This window comes from Ambystoma mexicanum, chromosome 4p (genome assembly GCF_040938575.1).
Source record: "Ambystoma mexicanum isolate Mex_15411 chromosome 4p, UKY_AmexF1_1, whole genome shotgun sequence".
NCBI lineage: Eukaryota > Metazoa > Chordata > Amphibia > Caudata > Ambystomatidae > Ambystoma > Ambystoma mexicanum.
In genome coordinates this window covers 294,620,899-294,642,150 of record NC_090927.1, presented here as the reverse complement: position 1 = coordinate 294,642,150, position 21,252 = coordinate 294,620,899, and positions in this window count along the sequence as shown.

Genomic DNA, 21,252 nt, shown 5'->3' with positions numbered 1-21,252 from the left:
AAAGCAGCAATATTCATGCAAGTGAAGGTGAAGTGTTCCACTCTTCCCCTGTGCGTCTGTGGGAATATGTGTGTGCTGCTGTGTGCATGCGTGGCTGCATAATGTCACATGGAATGTTATGGTGGATGTTTCTCTTGGATCACCTTAACCTCTGACCTGTGGCTATAGACTACAGCCAGAAAACTTGTATCACATATGGCTGGAATAAGGCTGGTTCTAACCTGTGACTAGTCTTCCGGACAGTGATCTTCATTTTCCACTCCACGGTATTTCTGTTTAAAAAACGGAAACAGGTAGATTAGACTGCGAACTATGACTAAAATAGACAGCTTCTTAAAAGTGTATGCTTTTTAAATATTCTTTTTACTTTAAGTCACCTTCCTTTTCTGCCCACATAGAGCAATTCAGCCCCACCTCAGTGTGTTGTGTGCGGCTGAGTTGTTAGTCCACTGTGAGGCCTTTGAACAGAGGATGTGTAGGCACTGCCTGTGGATGGGGCTGCCTGACCTGACGTCAATCAGACTTTAAAAGGTTCTGCTTCTAAAATATCAGGTACAAATGCGACCCCTTCTTTCAAGCAAGCATTGAGAAGTTTGTTCCATCCTAGGTGCTGTGGGAAGCTCTAACAGGTCACGTGATTTTGCCATCACATACAGTTCTGCAAATGGCTGGGGAAATTGCAATGCACAGCTGACATGGATACGGCAAATACATCACTATGCCCTCATTATGAGTCTGCCAGTACCCCACCTGTACTACCGGGAGGTTACGGGCAGACTCGCCCTACCGTTACTGGCGCCCAAAATACCGGTGTTACTGGGATATTACAGGTGCCAGCAATGGAATGGAAACTACTCAATCACCGGCACCGTTGTGAATGGTGCAGGTGATTCAGTGATTTCTCTGTCGGTATGGGCCTGAACTCCCGGCACGTCAGGCCTCCCGGTAGCTCACTGCCCCTACCGTCAGGCTCGTAGTATGTTGGTCCCGGAAAAGTGCCAGTTCCGGTGTTACCGGCTGCTTTACCTGTATTTTTGCCAGTCAGGCATACTCATAATGAGGGCCTATCTCTATGTATCCTTAGATATGACCCTGCTCTACTCGCATCCTCTTACAAGCATATGCACTATTTTAGTGCTTTCAGATTGTGTAGATATATCCTAAACAGACCAACCTAGTTCCTGTGTCCTTTCTAAAAATCAGTCTCCCACCAGTAGCTTCCCTCTCCAAGTGCAATGTTGCAAATGTAGCCCTTCAAAAACATTTGCTTTCATTTTCTCCCAGTCAAGGATCAGCCACTAGTTTTGTCTAACTTAATATTTCTGAGTGTACATCAAATTTGGAATTAGTCTTACTCATTTTAGTTTTTGCAATGATCATCATTCCACCAGTCCTCGTTCAAGAATTGTAATTGTAATTGTTTATTTGTACAGCGCTTATACTCAAGTGAAGTGCTTCAAAGCGCTTCAAGTCAGGAAGGGAGCATATAGTAATCATTCTTAGGTCTTGACGTTTCTGAATGATCTAACAAATAAGTACCTAGCGTACTAGGCCTGACAGCGTTTCTCATAGTGCAAGTGCAAGAATACAGTTCAGATGGATAAACGGTGGCAAGGAATAGTTGGGAGGGGAATGGTGGGCGCCTCATTGGGTTCTTTGGTGTCATAAAACAATGTGAACGGGACCTTTTTCAAGGCCCCTTCTAGCCGGTGCATGGTGTAGCTTTAGGTGAAGGTAAGTCAGGAGACGTTTCTGAAAGGGAGGGAGTATGATCTTAATTTCTCACTTAAAGGTCATTTACAGGATGTTGGAGCAGATGGCATAACATATACCCGTGCATGACTTAATCTGTGCATCAGTAGCATTCCGAAGTGCCTCCTCATAGCTTTAGAGGTATTCACAGGAACTTATTTTCTGGAACACTACCACCGGTACTACTCTGAGTTGTCAGACTTAAACACAGTTTAGGACTAGTGCAGTGGAAAGTATAATGTTGTTTCTTCAATGTCACCGGTGGTAAGAGAAAATCTACTTGTTATTTTTATAAAGATTGTTACTATCCATTTTCACCCCATATTGAGGGTGGACATGGATAGTGGCAAGTAGTGGCTCATGTCACTGTTGTTCGACTGCTGTACATGTTTTGAGCATGTTATGCATTACATGGGCAGGATGCCGAGAGAGTGGGCAATTTCACCCAGCCCCCCCACCCCAGCCACGGCCCTATTAAAAATTATGATTCCCTGTATTGCACATCCCCCTCATCCAGTCAAGGGAAAACTTCCCAAAACGTATGGGGACCTTACACAATGTTTAACTACACAACTCAGATGGAGGCAAAAGCAAGTGGATTTTCTAGGTGAAATATCACCGTGCAATATGGTGGTATTTTTAGCTCCACTGGATTCTAAGTACTTACCTTTAAAACTTCAGTGAGGTGCTGACACAGATTATAATTTGCATTCACCGCCTGTTCTATCATTAACTCCACGGCCAGTTTAGAGAATTTCGGGCACAATTTTGCACTACACGTACCCTCATTGTGCACATATTTCCAGCAGTATGATGATAACGTGGTGAACATGGTTTAATGTGCAAACGGGGTCTTTTTAATGTTTGGCTGAAGAGAGCTCTGTTATCTGTCAGCTGCTTGGTCTGGCTTGACCAGGTCATCCTGTCCAAAGCTCTGTTACAGCAGCAATCCTTTTTCAAGAGCAAGTGACCCTGTTTAAGCTGGTTCGAGATGGGCAGCTCGTTGCTTAAAATGCATAACATGTTGTTTTCATGCTGTTTCACTCTTCTTCCTGGTACAGTGATGTGATCCCTTTAATTCTACAGTGTTACTGTCTGCGTGGAGGATAGATCGCGATTTGTTGCATGGTGCTTTGAAGTGCATTGTTTGTTTCCTTGCTGCTTGTTGCTTGCAGTACTGCATGTGGTTGATGGATGGTGCTGTGGAGTTTGTCAAAAGTAATGCAAGGCTAAAACCTAACAAATAGGGTTTTCCCAACACAATGATGCAGCATTGCCCTCACTCTGCAGATGAAGCGAAAGACAGAGATGTGCAATATAAAGAAGCTCGGAACTCGCTGAGAATTGAGCAACATGACTTCTGAATGCATAGAATCAGCCATTTTGGAAACACTTGAGCTGCTGTGTAAAATGGAGCTAGAGCATAAGAACCCTCTAAGCTAGTCTTTCTGATGTATTCATACGTTTTCCAACTATGTGCTGAATGTGTATGAATTTGCTTTCTTTTCTGAAGATGCGGCATGTTGCTTTAAAGAGATTACATTGTGCTCTCATGTTGCAGAATCAGTGAGGTCTTTTCACTGCTGGTACTGAGCATTTCTATATTGGCGAGAGATGTGTTGAATTCTGCTCGAGTTGTGCTTTAAAGTGGCTTTTTTTATTTGCATGCTGCTTGGTAAAATCCAGTACCACCTGTGGTTTAATACTAAAGACTGACAAATCTGTTTGTGAGCACAAATATTATGCAACATTGCCCCTCTACTAGGCTATGGTAAGACATCTAATACAGCTAAAAAGGGAGAATTGCAATTCAAAGAAGAAGTTTGCAACTGCCTGCTAGTCCTCTAAACAAAGACAATTTCCTGGAGAAAAAGGTTTGCATGTAGGCTCATTTGCATACCCACAATGCCTTGCTGATGTATGCCGTGCTGATGTGGCTCAGGACTTGTGGGCCAGCAATGGCTACTAGGTTTTGGTGAGGAATGCGTGAGTTGGCTCAAATGAACAATCCTCATTTCACATTTCAGATGAAAGGTTTTTTCAAGCCTTTTTAAACCCACCATATAGGTATTTACATTTCTCCTAGCTCTGTACTGAAACCCCACTCAGTCCCCGATTCTCATCAAGGTGTTAAGTACTGAAAAGGACGTTAAAAGGATTAACAACCTTTTCGGTACTTAAGACCTGTTCTGGAGGTGGCGCATTCTTCCGAAGTCGGAAGCAATGCGCCACTTTCAGAATTCACGTGGCGGTTGCTAGGATGGGTTGGAAACCAACCTAGCAACCGCCACATTTGTAAACTGGCTTTTTGGAAGCCTATTCTTGTGGCACTCCTCCAGTTTAAGATGTGCGCTAAACTAGCGCACATATACGTGCCCTTTTGGTGCCGTTAAGAAGCCTTGTTTGGTGTAAATGGAAATGTCCATATACACCCGTGTTGTATATGGACACTTTGCTGCAACATTGAAGCTGCTTGCTTTGGTGTACATGAAAGGGTTCATATACAACACACGGGTGTATATGAACACTTTCATTTACATTAAAGTGAGCAGCTTCAACGTTACATTCTGCAACGTTGAATCTTCTGGCTTTGGTGAAAATGAAAGTGTTCATGTACACTGCATGGGTGTATATGAACACTTTCATTTACACCAAAGCCAGCAACTTCAACATTTCAGGATGCGACGTTGAAGCTGCTCACTTTAAATGAAAGTGTTCATATACACCACACACACAGGTGTATATGAACACTTTCCTATTCACCAAGGTAAGCAGCATCAACATCCTGCAATGTTGAAGCTGCTCACTTTAAATGAAAGTGTTCATATACACCACACACACAGGTGTATATGAACACTTTCCTATACACCAAGGTAAGCAGCATCAACATCCTGCAATGTTGAAGCTGCTCACTTTAAATGAAAGTGTTCATATACACCACACACACAGGTGTATATGAACACTTTCCTATACACCAAGGTAAGCAGCATCAACATCCTGCAATGTTGAAGCTGCTCACTTTAAATGAAAGTGTTCATATACACCACACACACAGGTGTATATGAACACTTTCCTATACACCAAGGTAAGCAGCATCAACATCCTGCAATGTTGAAGCTGCTCACTTTAAATGAAAGTGTTCATATACACCACACACACAGGTGTATATGAACACTTTCCTATACACCAAGGTAAGCAGCATCAACATCCTGCAATGTTGAAGCTGCTCACTTTGGTGTATCGGCAGCATTTCTGTTAAATAACGATTCCCTCGTTATTTAACGAAAATGCTGCCGAGATTCTGCAATCCGCCTGTTTCCAATAGAAACAGGCGGATTACAGTGAAAGCACTGTCGTGCTTTGCGAAGACGGCCAGGCCCACATGAGAATAGCAGCGGTGTCTGGGCGTCATGAAATGGCGGAGTGAGTTGTGCTATTTAGCACGCTCACTGCGCCAAGATGAGAATCGGGCCCTCAGTGTAAGAGTAGAAGCTGTCTTCTTCGTCTATTCTCCTGTGCACTGCCCAAGCACAGCATCTGTTCACTAACATCACTATTCCGGGAGGTAAAAGGGAAGACGGATAGTGGTAAGGAAGTATAGAGCAAAATGAAATGAGGATTACCAGTAATTAATCTGGGCATTACATCTGTTTCCTTCTTAATAATCCAGAACATTCCTGAAAGGAAAAACAGTACACTGATGGTGCCGCCAACTATGTTATTTAGTACAGAACCACATACCATTTAATACATTATACCTGCAACACTTTAAAGACAGTGGAGCAAAATGTCCAGTCCTTCAGTTTGCATACAGTAGTCATTTCAGCGAGAGCAAAAGGGTGATTTTCATCCCTATCAATATGTTCCTACACCTACTGGGGGATTGTAGTCTTTCTTCCCTTGGACATAAACACTGAGCACTCCAAGTCCAGAGTCACTCCAGATTAGACCCACGAGTTGCAGAGTGTCCAGTGCTTCATCCCATAACAGGATGGATTGCCACAAGCAAGCAAGTGATTTCACCAAAACAAGCAGCTTCAATGTTGCAGAATGCAACATTGAAGCTGCTTGCTTTGGTGCACATGAAAGTGTTCATATACAACACATGGGTGTATATGAACACTTTCCTTTACCCCAAACAAGGCTTCATCTACCTCTACCCTAAACACAAAAACTTGATGCAGCAACATTTCTTTGCAGTCTATTCAGTGCCCCTTGACAATGGCCTCACTACGAGGTTGGCAGTAACCCACTGGTGCTGTCGGTAGGTTGCCGTAGATCTCATAACACCATTCCTGCCACCGGATATCACAGTGCCACCGGGGCATTACAAGTTGTGGCGGCCATAGATATCAGGTAGCGGGAACTGTAAGTCCCCATTCCCGTGATAGGACTCCACGGGAATGGGGACACGGAAGCACCAGCACCGTTGGTAATGGTGCCGGTGCTTCTGTGAGACACATGCCTGCAAGGGCTGGTACTCCGGACAAGCCAGACCTGCCAGGAGATCCAGCCCCTGCAGGCATTCTCATAGTCTGGCGGTCCGTAAATGGTGGCGATACATTGCTCCCAGCACCCTTATTTCCGGGCCACCAGACTTAGAATGAGGCCCAATGTTTCTTGGGGTTCAACGTTCTTAATGGCCTCTGAGGTATGTCCCAAGAATAAGGGTAGAAGTGACCCACCTTAAGCACTTACAGAATCTCATGTGCAAATCCCTGAATGAGAAGCATCTTGTACAGTAGAAATAGTCTGTCACAGCTGTCTTGCCAGTCTCTTTCCATTCCTATAGCACTCTTTTCGATCCCCAGCAGTAAAAGAAGACCAGTCTTGGCAGCAGCCTGATTGCAACAATAGACCTCCCCTGCTTCTGCTATCATGGATAATTAAGGGATGGCAACATTGAATAGACATGGATTATTTGAGGTAAGCACCTACCTCCTCCACTATGCCATTATAGAGATTTTTGCCTGATGCCCCAAATTCAGTGTCCTGACCATCTAAACTCTTGCACTCTGGGTAGAGGGTGAGGGGGGCTTGCCTACAAAAGTACCTGCCTCCAGCGAGACAGGAACATCAGGAAGATGTGAGGATGATAACATATTGGGACTCATTACAACTCTGGCGTTAGCCGTTTTTCTGGCACCTGTGAATGGGCAAGAACCGGGTCATCCCGAGCTCAGCGGACCCCGTAATTGCCCATTTGTGGGTGCCGGAATCAAGGGCCTCCCAATCCCCATTCTGCCCCATAGGGCTGAATGGGGATCGGGAGGTTGGATGCACCGGCAGATGCAGAGTTGTGCCAGTGCATCCGAAGTGCCCTGCTCGTGGGTGCCGTTACACCCGCCAGGAAAAACCTTGCAGGTGAAACAGCACCCTCAAGCAGAGCACTTAGTGTGGCGGTCCGCGAACCACAGTACCGGCATGCTTACCGGTACCGTAGTTCCCAGGCCGCCATGCTTGTAATGAGGCCCATTGTGTTCCCACCCTTAAGTATGAGAGCAGAGCCAGGAGAAAAATACTTTTTCCCCTCGTTTTGATATTATGTGTCTATCCCACACTGCTTTTGTGGCTTGGGTCTTTACCGCAATGCCTTTGCATCAACAAGTTTGACCATGACTGGAAGACGGTGCATGTCATCTGGGGTTCAGGAGAGAGGTAGGAAGGGGGCATATAGGGGGTGGATAGAGGGCACGGTGAGAAGGTGAGCAGACGATGCAGAAACAGAAAGGAGGGCGCCAGGAGGAAGCCACGCCCACAGGTAAGTGAGCAGATGTTTAGGATAAGATTACATGGGTGGGAGTCAGGAGGCCACATGAAGAGGATGACTCCCTCCCTTTGTGGGAGCATGAGGCAGGGGGTAAAGGGTGAGGGGGTCCCCCATTTCAGGACGATTCTCAGGGTGGAACATGGGGTGGGAAATTAGGGAAACTGCTCCCGAGGTATTTGCTGTGCAGGAAAGATCTGCACAGTAAATACCTGTGGAGCAGACACTTGAACCCAATTTTGCAACAGAATCTCACTCTGATGTGGATCACATACACGTATTAAAAGATAATGCGTGGTTTGTGGATGCTGAAGGGTCCAATGAGGTCTGAACATCACTGCCAGTGGTTTTCACACTGTGTCCCCTGCCCTCCCCATACTGTACCAATCACCACAGGTAGAGAAAACTGTGTGATACATCCACTCATGTTCATACCTTTCCAACATTATTCACTCTCATTTAAATAGTGGATAGGCTACAATATGCGATTGGGGTGTAAGGAGAGTTCTACGTACCCTTGTCCACCATCACATTGAAGCGTGTCATAATGACTGATTGACCTTCATGTCTTTGACACAATCTAAGGTGTATTCATGCAAATAATCCTCTTTACAGCAAGTTATCGGGCCTGATTCATGTAGTATATTATGCAGCAATTAGGGACATTGTGCTGGGAAAGTCAGTACTCTGCAGTAGATCACATTGCGTGAGACACCTTGCAGAGTGTGGGTGTGGCCTTTCACATAGACCAGAGTAGGGGATGGAACATGCAGAATGAGGAAGAACAAGGAAAATTGTGGGCGTTCCGAGGGACGACCTGCGCTTGTTTTTCCGCATACCCACAACTGCACAGGTAAAATCGTATTCATGATCTGATCGCGCGACCTCACGCCGGGGAAATGACCACGCAAAGCTCTCGATGTAACCACCACCTGAAGGCAGGCGTACAGACACTTGCGCATTGGAATCACCGCACAGAGGTAAGATCACATGTTGGATTTAGGGGTGCGAGCATGCAGTCGGGTTTCTGATAGAAGTTAGGGCTGTGCATTAACAGTATAGCAGAGTGGAGGAACGGTTTACAGCGGTTTGCATGCATATTTATTGGGAAATGGCAACTTTTACAAGCCATGTTACGCATGTTGATGGGGTGTTGGGAATAGTTACAAGGGACTCTACGCAGTGAAGCCAGTGTGCTGCCCTGATTCTGGGGATTTGCATGCTGCTTTTCCAGGGTGTGTTGCTTTGCGGTTGAGGAGTGCGCAAAGATCTGTATGCGAGGTTGGTATTGTTATGTGTTGGGGCATATCGTGAGCTTTCCGGTTGATCCTTGTGCATAAGGCTGTGATGCGCAAAGGCAGGGGAGTTGCTAGGTCTGGAAAAGACCCGGGGCTAAGCTGATGTCGGAACAGTTGGGACTGGGGGCTAACTAGTCTTTTGGCTGTAGCTCCTGAGATTCTATCCGGGGCTACAACCAAAAGATCAGGGGCTATAGCCCCCTTAGCCCCCCCTAGCAACGCCCCTGCGCAAAGGACTATTCGGGTCAATACGCCTATTTCCATGAATCAATCCCGTAGTGTTTTGTTGTGTGTTTTACAGCCTACGAACCCACTGGTGAATGTGGATTGAGCTTAAAGTGTGCACTAACCAAGATTAACTGCACAGTATGTTCACCTGTTCCTAAAATTCACATAAGCAATGCAGTGCAGGAAAAATAAAAATATACTAAGGGATTACAGAGCAGGATGTGGAGGGCGGGGCAGAACTATTGGTGGCTTCATGGAAGACAAGTGAAGGGCTTGTAAAGAGTACAATGGATTAAAACAGCACTAGATTTTAGAGGACTTGAAACAAGCACAAAAATCCAACCTGCCAATACAGTTGAGCGAAAAGAATAGGTTTTTAACTTTGTTTCCACACTCTGCATTGAAGCCTATAATGACCAGCATCTAGATTAATGTAAGCTTTAAGAAATCAGCTCTAGAAAAAACTGCAACTGATGTCAATGTGTTGCACAGCACGCAGATATATGCATCACTCCCCTTTTAAATAGATTGCCTTTCACATCTCTTAATATACCGGAGCTCTCAAAATGTGTGTCCCCAAAGTGGGTGAAAACACCCTATTTTGGTTTTGCGGGGTGAGAGCCCATTAACAAATATGGTTGTGTAAGGGGCCTAGTGGGCGAGTGAGTTAATTACATGCTGAGTTCAGAAGTATGGTATACACTAGCCACTCCCGGTCTTGCAGGTAAATTGGGAGTGGGGTAGGGGGTGGGGAAGGGGTTTGGCTAGGTTTGGGGGTGCGGGTGATGGGGGGGCAACAGGAAGAGGCTCCCTGTTTTCTCCCCACATTAAAAAATATGGCATCACAGGGAAAGGCCTCGGGTGGCTGGAACACTGGAACAGCAGGCAGGGAGTGTATATTCTCGCCCGCTGTTCCTCCCACCTGATTGGTTAATGGTCAAGTAACCTGGAGCAGAGCTATTTTGATCTCGGAATGCCTCCAAGTGCTGGGAAGAGCAGATCAGTATAGGTGCGGTTATAACGGTGGCTTAGTCAAGGATAGGGGCTTTTTTTATTTCCCCGGATATATAATTTGTGAACACAATGTTTGCATGATCCTGAATCCGTCGAAATCTTGCCCAGTTGCAGCAGTGACGCATAATCTGTTCAATCAACCTCTGCCTTTGCAATGCAGCCGGCTGGTTCCGGAGCCGGCTCGCTGAGTCCCGGCAGTGCATAAACCACCCACGTTTCACGGTCGTGAACGCAGGCTGTATTTTCCAATATGCGCAAGGTGAGCCTCCCCTTCATCCTAACCTACCCAATGAACAATCATTATTATACCCGCTTTGAAACTACTCCGCTGCGAATGTCCCATTTTAACCTAGTGTGTAAAACCCAAAGCCAGGGACGTCATTTGGGGGTCGCCAGGGGTCGCAGTTGCTACCCCTGAGGTCTCCCTTGCTACCCCTGTGGTCTCCCTTGCTACCCATAGAAAACAAATATTTTTTGTAAACTTTTTTTTTTGTAACTTTTCTTTTTTTAATGTAAGCTTCTGGGCTGTGGCCAGTGTCATGTGGCTCTTTATTTTTGCAGTGGCTGACTTTCTTGTGCAGGCCTCTTAAAAAAATGGGGTTCCACAGGTGTATCACTTTGAGCAGTGACGCTCTTTCTGCAATTCTATCAAATAATTGCTAGACTCATAAAGGTTTATTTCCAGGCACTTCAGGTGGTGAGTCACTGATTTAGCCTGTTAAACACCTCAACTCAGCCTTTCACCCTTCTGAGGTCGATAAATGAGTACCAACACAGGTTGGCTGATATTGTATGTATATTTGATCTATGTAAAGCGCTTAAGCTTAAGTGCTGTATAATAACATATCATTATCATTTGGCCTTGGACGTCTGCTTGCAATCTCAGTAATTTGGTAATATGGTCCTATAAACACTCCGTAGGTAGGCAGCGCAGGCCAGTGTTTAAAGCAGAAATGGTACTGTGGTGATGGGCCTATAGTTGGTAGGTGTGGTAGGGTCAAGGGTGGGCTTCTTAAGAATGAGTTTCAAAATACATTTGAATGAGTGAATGAGTGAATGAGTTTCATCGTGAATTAGTTTCAAAATACATATTTTTCCACTTAATCTCAGACACTACCCTAGGCAGTCCCCTCAAGTTCTCACACCACCCACCAGGCCACTTAATCTCAGACACTACCCCAGGCAGTCCCCTCAAGTCCTAACAACACCCACCAGGCCACCTCACCTCTGACACTACCCCAGACAGTCCCCTCAAGTCCTAACAACACCCACCAGGCCACCTCACCTCTGACACTACCCCAGACAGTCCCCTCAAGACCTCATACCACCCACCAGGCCACCTCACCTCTGACACTACCCCATTCAGACCCCTCAAGTCCTCACACAACCCACTAGTCCCCCCTCACATCTGACACTAGCCCAGTCAGCCCTCTCACCACCCACCAGCCCCCCTCACCTCCGACACCAACTCATACCGGCCCTGCCATCTGAGCCCCCATACCAGTGAAATATTGAACAACAATTCACCTAAACTCCACTGCCCTGCCACCAACATGAAGCACACTGGCCACATGCCCACTCATATACCTAACAACTGGGTGTACTGATGCATAATCCATGTTTGTAGCTCATCACAGGACTGTGTGGTGCATCACAACCAGTGGCAAAGCAACAAGACAGCAGAATTTAGCAGCAGCTACACAGTGAAAGCACCATGTACAAGTCACACAGTAAAGCAATGTGGTGCAATGTGACTTATCATTGTGCACATATGCCATTGCAATTGCCTCAAAGTGACGTAGGTGAATGACCTAGGAGGACAGTAGTCCAACACAACGCTGATGGCACCGAGTCACATCTAATGTCAGTGCATATTACCAAACAACAATCAATGAATTAAGGTACTGAGGCCGGAACGCACAGCATTCAAAGCCTCTTCAACTAACATAATTTGAGCAGGCATGTTTTGGGGTGATGCGAACAAAGTCTGAGACTGTGTGAGCCAAGCAGATGGGTGATGTTACCGCCACATAAAACCAACCTCATATGGGATGAAGAAGCATTACAGTGGTAGATCTGCAGCATGACATGAAAGCACACATTGCATGGTAGCTGATGTGTGTTGGTGGGTGTCCATGCATTGTGAGGAACACCCCTTCAACTGCATAATTGATGAGCGTATGCCACACCTCCATGTTTTGACCTAACCCATGTGAGAGTCACCTAACAAATGCATGGTAAAATCAAAGCAAACCACATGCCCCCCTAAACAACTGTGTGATGAATAACGATAAACTGTATTAACAATATTTACACTATCCAAAACTACTATGTGGAAAGGGGGAAATGTCCAAGGGAAAAAATAGAAATCACACAAATAATTATTTACATAAGCAGTGGGCTCAATGCTCTGCCATTACGTCCACCAGGGCAGAGCTGCATTAGTCATCCTCCACTTGGAGGTAGGGTATTTTCCGGTAATGGATGGCATGCAGGCTGCTATCATCCTCCTCTCCTCATGCCTGACATCCCTTCAATCCTCCTCCAGGATGCCAACCCAACTCTGTGTCCTCCACTCCACCACCTATGCCCTGGCAACCCGTGCCATCATCACCCGCTGCCTTTCCGCCATCAGCTGTATCCTCAAATCCATCCTGATGCACACCAATTGCGTAAAGTGGTGGCGCTCCTCCTGCCAGGTGTCCAAACATCGCTGCCTAACTTGCCTCCCTGAGGAGGTAGGTTTGTAGGTTTTTGTGTTGATTACCCCTGAACACTCCTATAGTGCTGCTGTCTGTCCTAGTGTAACCTGTGCATGCACCCCTGCCATCTGGAAGTTGCATGATGGGGGGGTACAGTACCAGTACTGTCCTGATGTGCCAGCTGCCCCACTGATGCCTGCTCCTGTGTAGGTGCCTGGGCAGGCACAGTGACCACTGTGATGGGAACTGGCAAGGAAGGCCCCCGAGGGGATGACTGTGGCATAGAGAAGAAGCAGTGCAGGTGGGGGCAGGTGAATGCGCCAGCGCACAGAGACCACGAGAAGAACATAATTTGCATTTATATAGCGCTAGAAAACCTCGGGTATATGAGCACTGCTTATTACCCACGGTATGTGGTGCTCATTCATCAACCTCGGGAGGGTGAAAGGCTGAGTTTGGCCCTGCCAGGATTCGAACCTGCGTTAACAGGCTCTGCAAGGATATCAAAGCGAGTGTTCTACTTGCTGTGCTATCTGACCAGCATTAAAGTGGACTAGATGAGAGGTTTGTCCCTGGTCAAGGGACATCTAATCAGGATATGGCTTCTAATGGTTTTAGTTTCAAGGAGATAACTGGGCAGGGAACTAAAGAAATGTTGAAAAATAAGCATCCAACTAATTATCCAGGAGACCTTCCTCCCTCAAAAATTATTTTTGAACATTAGGACATTTTTATCGCGTTTCTTTGTAGATTTGTCAATGCTTCCTTTAAGCATAATACTATTCCGCAACTTATAAAAAATGTGGCTGTCACTCCCTTCATGAAAAAGCAAAGGCTTGAGCCAATGGACACAACAAATCTGTGGCCGATTACAAATACCGTGTTCCTTCTCAAACTAGTGGACAAAGTTGCGGCTTCACAACTTCAGACACACATGGAAGTGGCAGGAATCTTTCATAGGAAGCAATCAGGTTTTAGATGCGCTCGTGGCACAGAGAGTGCCTTGGTCGATCTTCAAACACAAATGTTGGAAACCTTGGACAGAAGTGGACTAGGGCTGCTGACCCTTTTAGATCTTTCAGCAGCCTTTGATACCTTAGACCATCAGGTATTAGTGGAAAGGCTGAGAGTGACAGGGGGACTCTCTTAGGAGGCAAAAACCTGGGTGAGATCGTTTTTAGAGGGGCACAGATCAAAGGTGTATTGGGGAGACTATGCATCTGAGGCAATGTTATTGATGTGTGGAGTCCTGCAGCGGCCTGCCTCTCGCCCCTGCTTTTTAACATATATATCCTATCATTCTGTCAAGAGTCAGAGAGATTAGGATTCTTTTTTTCCAACTATGCTGACGATTTTGAGCTCACAATGGAATTGAGTGGAAACTTTACTGAGGACCAGGAGAAGCTAAAAAAACATATACCAGGAAATTAAGAACTGGATGTGCACAAACTGGTTATGTTTGAAGAACTGGATTTGCACAAACTGGTTATGTTTGAATGCAGCTAAAACCAAGCTAATGATTTATGGCTCGAGACAATCAAGGAAAAAGCTGTGCCAGGACTATAAAAGCTTCTTGATAGAAGAGAGTCAGATAACAGTTGTGAATAAGGTCAAAACTCTGGGTGTCTACAAGGAGGCAAATCTCAATGCGGATGCACATGTTCAACTGATAGTGAAAAATACCAACTATTATCTTAGAATTCTAAGATTGATTATACCAATGATCTTGAAGGAGAACTGTGCAAGTTGGCGAGGGCTGCTATTCTCTCATGTTTGGACTACTGCAATTCCCTTTTAGGGGCATTGAGTAAAAAGCACATCCAAATTCTTCAAAAATCACAGAATGCAGCTGTACGCATTATGTACCAACTAACACGAAAACATCCAGTATCTGTAGCCAGGAACGAGCTACACTGGCTACCGTTGGCAGCGAGAGGTACCTTTAAGATACTGATGTTTTCTCACAAGTGTATCTTGGTGACTGCCCCCTTATATCTCAGAGAGAGGTTGGTATTATACCAACCTATGAGAAACCCACGATTCACAAAAGCATTCCGTCTGAAAATTGACCGTGTAAAAAGTGCCCAGGGAAGAGGTCGCTCTTTCCTGGTTTTAGCAGCCCATGCAGGGAATGAACTGCCAGAATCCATGCTAAAAGAAATAGCCACTCTGTTTTTAGAAAACCTGTGAAAACTAGGTTATTTGAGTATTGTTTTGGAATTTTTGTAAGGTATCCTGATTCCTTCAGTAGTGATCAGTGTCTGGACGCCCTCGGGCTTTGGCGCCATATAAATGGTTTAACATACCATAACAACATAACATGGGGAGGCAACAGGAAGAGGCTCCCTGTTTTCTTCCCACATTAAAAAAAATGGCGCCACAGGGAAGGGTCTCAGGTGGCTGGAACACTGGAACAGCAGGCAGAGTGTATATTCTCGCCCTCTGTTCCTGCCACCTGATTGGTTAATGGTCAAGTAACCTGGAGCAAAGCTATTTTGATCTCGGAATGCCTCCAAGTGCTGGGAACAGCAGATCAGTACAGGTGCGGTTATAATGGTGGCTTAGTCAAGGATAGGGGCTTTTTTATTTGCCCGGATTCAGAATTTGTGAACACAATGTTCGCATGATCCTGAATCTGTCGAAATCTTGCCCAGTTGCAGCAGTGACGCATAATCTGTCCAATCAACCTCTGCCTTTGCAAAGCAGCCGGCTGGTTCCAGAGCCGGTTCGCGGAGTCCCTGCAGTGTGTAAACCACTCCTGTTTCACGGTCATGAACGCAGGCTGTATTTTCCAATATGAGCAAGGTGAGCCTCCCCTTCATCCTAACCTACCCAATGAACAATAAAGATTACCCCTGATAACTGCGCAGGGAGTATTAATTCTATTAAAGACTAGGAGGCGAGCATTATGCTTCAACTTCTTTATTTACTACCCTTCAGCAGTTTCAACAAACTATATCAAACAACAACAAAGAAATGTCCATATGACTTTCACTTTAAAACTACAAATCTCCAAAGTCTCTGTTGTTCTTCTTCCTCCAGCTCAGCTATGACCACATCCTGTCCCTGAGCTCCTCCTCTCTTTTAGGTGCTCTGAATGTCCTGTAACCAAACTTTCTCGTCCTGCCAACCGAGCAAGGACTTCTTGAACTCCAACAATAGTAACTTCACACTGGCTGACTCACGCCTTCCTTTCTAGTCCATTCCCTCAATTGTTCTTCTGCTCTTCCCTTAGGGAAAAGAAAACATAATATCAGGGCGGAATCTAGTTTGTCATCATATCCTTACACAATTACATATCATATGATTATCAAACAGTTGCGGGTGGGAACTAATGCTCGCCTCCTAGTCTTTAATAGAATTAATACTCCCTGCGCAGTTAGCAGGGGTAATCTTTATTCTATGACAAGACTGGAGGCAAGCATTATACTTGTTCAAAGCTTTCCCAACACTGCACTTGCAATACTCTCAGTTGGTTTAAAATAAAATTCCCTGAAGGTACGATCATTCGCCCAGTCTGCTGCTGCCATAATATCTTGCAAAGGAACCCCTGTCCTATATGCTTTGGACGCCATGGCCCCTCTCACTGAATGGCACCATACTTCTTCAAATCAATACCTGCTGCTAGCATTACTTCTCTGACCTATCTCGCTATGGTGGCTGTCTTTACCGCTTGAAAGGGCTTTGTGCGCGCTATTAGCACTGATTTACATTAATCGCTCTATTCTCTGCCGTCCTGGCCTCGTATTCTTTGATGCAACTAGCTACACACCATTTGGAAATATTTGGGAAATAGGGATAGTGCACCTTGGATGTGCTCGATTTAGTCCTCTGTACTACCACAAAGGTCACTCCTTCTGGTCCGAATGCCCTTCTATTAATCTCTAATGCTTTGACATCCAATACTCTCTTACAGGATATGAGACATAGCAGCATTGCCAATTTGCTCAATAACTGCTTGAGAGACAAGTATCTATTAACCGGACAACTTTCCAATAATCTCAATACATGCGTCACATCCCATAATGCTGTATACCTAGGCACAGGTGGCGCTTTAAACTTAGCTCCTCTAATGAGCCTACATACTGCTGGGTATTCACCCGCTGGCACACTTTCCATCGGTATGTGACCTGCGGAAATCGCCGATCTGTACACTCCTATAGTGCGGAATGCTTTCCCATCCTGCAGCAGTTGCGCTAGGAAATTTAATATGGCTACTACAGGTGCAGAAATGGGATGAAAACCTCTCCCTCTACACCAGTTCGTCCACTTGGCCCAAGCCGCGTCGTAGCTCCTCCTAGTCGATGGAGCCCAGGATTCGGCAATGAGTTCTGCTGCCTGCATCGAAATACCCGGCAGTTCCCATTGTCTCCTGATATCCTGCACGCGATGAGCGGGAGTGTCCCTCTCACTCTCAGAGGATGACCTGCCCAGTTGGATCCGTGAGCAATCGCTCCCCTTCCGGGAGGACTCTCGGCAGATCTATCAAGCATTCTATTAGCATTGGGAACCAAACCTGAGCTTTCCACAATGGTGCTATCAACACCAGCTCCGCCCTCTCCGTCCGACACTTCGCCAGCACTCTGCTCAACATCACAAATGGAGGGAATGCGTAATGCGTGCCGCCTGCCCAGTCCTGCAGGAATGCGTCCGTACCTTTTGCGTCTGGGTCTAGCCTCCAGCTGAAGTAGCTGGATATCTGAGCGTTGAGGCGAGATGCAAACAGATCTGTGTGTAGTGGACCCCACTTCTGATCCAAGATCTGAAACACTGCTGGATCCAGCCTCCAATCGCTGGAGTCCATGAGGTATCGGGAGTTCCAATCTGCTATTACGTTCAGTGCCCCGGGTAGGTATTCCGCTGTCACTGACGTCCCTGTCTTCAGGCAGTAATGCCATAAATCCTTCGCTAGCTCGTCGGGCATCCTGGACTTTGTCCCCCCTAAGTGATTTCTGTAACGTACTGCCGAAATGTTGTCCATTTTTAGCAGGACACAAGACTTCACTCTGTCTCTCGTGAAAGTCTTTATCGCGAAGGAGCTTGCTAGCAGCTCCAGGCAATTTATGTGCAGGCTCAACTCCTCTGCGCTCCATTTCCCTCCGGTTTGCAATTCTCCGCATCGAGCGCCCCATTCTAGACGACTGGCGTCCGAATCTATCACGAGGTCCGGCCGGTCCCCAAATATGGCACGCCCATTCCAGGTGTCCATATTCTGCAACCACCATTCCAGCTCCGTGATGGACTCCTGATCTAGCGGTATCGATGGATGATATCTCAACCCTTGTTGTAGGTGTCTGATCTTCAATCTTTGCAAGGCTCGATAGTGTAAGGGACCCGGAAAAATGGCTTGTATGGAGGCTGCCAGGAGGCCCCCAATTCTCGCCAGAACCCTCAGAGAAATCACTTTCTTCCCCAAGCATGCTCTGATCTCTCTCTTGATATCTCGTATCTTTCTCGCTGGAAGCTCCAGGGTGGCTTTCCTTTTATCCAGGACGAAGCCGAGGAAACCCAGCCTCTGCGCAGGCTTTGTATCTGACTTCTCCGTGTTTACCAGAAACCCCAGCGACTGCAATAGGTCTAGTACCCACCCGGTGTAATACTCCAGTGCCCCCCGATCTTCTGCTAGGAGCAACAGATCGTCCAAATATATAATCAACTGAATCTCTTTCTCTCGGATGGCTGTGGCAACTGGTTTCATCAATTTCGTGAACCCCCAAGGCGCTGACGCAAGCCCGAATGACATTGTTCTGAATTGCCAGAACTGTCCTTTCCAGCGAAAAGCCAGGAATCTCCTGAAATGCGTCTGTACTGGTACCGTAAGGTAGGCGTCTTTTAGATCTAACCTGGTTAGCCAGTCTCCTTCTCTCCGTGAGTCTCTGAGCTGATGGATTCCCTCCATCTTGAAATGATGGTAAACTATCCATCCGTTCAATTCCTTTAGGTTTATTAAAGGGCAAACTTTCTCCTTCCTGTGAACGAGAAACATATTTCTGAGGAAACTCGGGGCCCCAGGGCATCTTTCTATGGCTTTTTTCTTCACTAAATGTTCTAATTCTGTGTTGAGGGCTGCCTGTTCCACTTTCACCTGTTCTCCCAGTACTGGGCTCTGTGATCCCGGGGTCTTCTACCTCCTTGTTGGTGACCGGCCAAGCGACCCCTGTAACGACCGGTCCCGGCAAAAACTCTCTGAGGGAAGATCTTTCGTATGGATGCTTGCGCTTTCTCCAGCGAAGCATATGTGCCTACAAAGCGGTCCATCTCCTTCCCGAAAGTCTCGCCAAACAAGAGCCATTGAGCTGCCTCCCCGGCCTCGTAGGAAGCTAGGTCACTGTGTGAAATCAGAAAATACAACATTAAGGCTTTTACACCATGCAAAGAGAAATACACCAACACGGGCTTGTAAAGATTCCCAGAATCTTTATTGCAACACTGAACAGTTTACAAAACAAAGTACACAAATAGCTATTTGGCCGTCAGTACTTCACAGACCACCAGCAGGTTCAATGTGAGCAGTGAACAGGAATTTCTAGCTGGACATCAGCATATTCATACAGTTTCTTCGTAACAATGTCCAGCCCCCTTCAAGTTAATCATGTACTGGGCTAGGGTTCGCGCCAGGTTCATTCCTAATTTACATATCTTGTGCATGTGGTTTACTTAATATATTTACTAACAAGTACTATTATTCTCTGGATGTGACTTTACACTCTTTACACATTTGCTTCAATGCAGGTCAAACAGATGTTTCGCATGTCATGTTTAAATAGCATTATTGTTCTTGTATACTTGTAGGTTAACATCACCGATTCAAGTAATCCCTAATCCCTAGGTCAAGAAAGGACAAGGTCTACATGACCCTAACATACAGCCTGCAGGCAGGTTGGACATTAACTCGCCTACAGAGGTTGAAGAGGTTAAAGTAAAAACAAGAGGACACAGGTCGGCCATTTTAGGCCACAGGGTGACTTTGCACGACAAACTAAAATGGCGGTTTAACCGAAAATGGAGGCTTGATTAACTTAAGGTCACGACCTTGCAATACGGATTTCCTCGCAAATCGACTGGGCATAGGCCAGCATATACAATGAAGACAAAACAATATTATATCAGTTTCGACAAACCCTCCTTTTGGCCTATGCCAAGCGCTAAACTACCTTCGATCACTTTACGACTAACTCCACATTTCAACGTCTATATACCCCGAATCATTATCAGACATATCTATTGCCATTAGATCAGACACTAGAGTTTCTTTTAACATGTATTCCTTGGAAACCTTATCTGGGGCGTACATTTTATGTCGTAATACACTTTGCTTGGGCGCAACTTCCCCCCAATACCGAACATATACCAGGGAGACACTGTATACAACAACAAAGGAACAGTAAACTAAAGCATGACCGTAGGAGATCCCAAAACCATGCACTAAGTTCCCAGTTTCCCTCAGGAACATGCACTTCCGAACTAAGAACATGTAGATTTTGGATTGCCCTAAAGATCGTTGGAGAGGAGTCTGGTACGTAAACGCAGCAAGCGGACCCCACTAATTTACATACTCCTCCACGCTCAGCCAGAATGACATCTAATGCCATCCGGTTCTCAAGAGCTACTAATCTTATCGCTTTCTGTTCTAACGTCATATTATAGAGTATGTCAGTGGTCCGGTTGATGGTTTTCTCCAGTACTCTCTCTAGTCCCCTGATATATTCTGAATTCATAATTTTCCCAAAAAATGGCACAAAGGATTTCATTATGTCCCCTAAAGTTTGTGCTGGAGTATCCCCCCTCAAATCTCGTTGTGGACGAGTCTTCGAGATTTCAGTAGTACTGGCAATAAATACCCCAGGTAATAGGATCTCTAAATAGCAAGTTCCTTGCCACCCTCTAGGCAACCATGGAAATGCCACATTACCGCAAACAAAATAGACAGGTTCACCTACATACAGAGGTCTGTTCTCACTAGTCAAGTTCGCAACGTTCGTGCAATTTCTAAAATTGCCCATTGACCGTGTTCCATTTCTCTGTATGCAGAAGGACACTGAATCAGGGCTATGGTTAACAGAATAAGATGGAGGCGTGGCATTCTTATTGCCTATAGGAGCCATTTTGAAAGAGATCAAAGACTGAAAGGGACGAGACAATCTATCAGAGGGCCTAACAGAAGCAATGTTTTTCAAAACTATTCAGATGTGTACCATCAAAGTTCCCTGAGATGCTGTCATTCCAACGGCCAAAGAATAGTGCTCTAAAAGAAGCATAACAAGCAGTTGTCAAAGGTAAAGGATGAATATACCAACCTAGCTCCCTATCCCCATTTTGCGGTAAATGCGAGCAGATCAAGCAGTTGGTCCTATTGAAAATTGCATGAGTGGCATTCATTATTAACAAAAGAGTATTATTCTGATAATTCCGTCTATGCGAAGAATCTCTAGGTGACAAGGTATGCAATTGCACGGAAGGAGTGGGTATAACAGATACATTTTCAACAGGT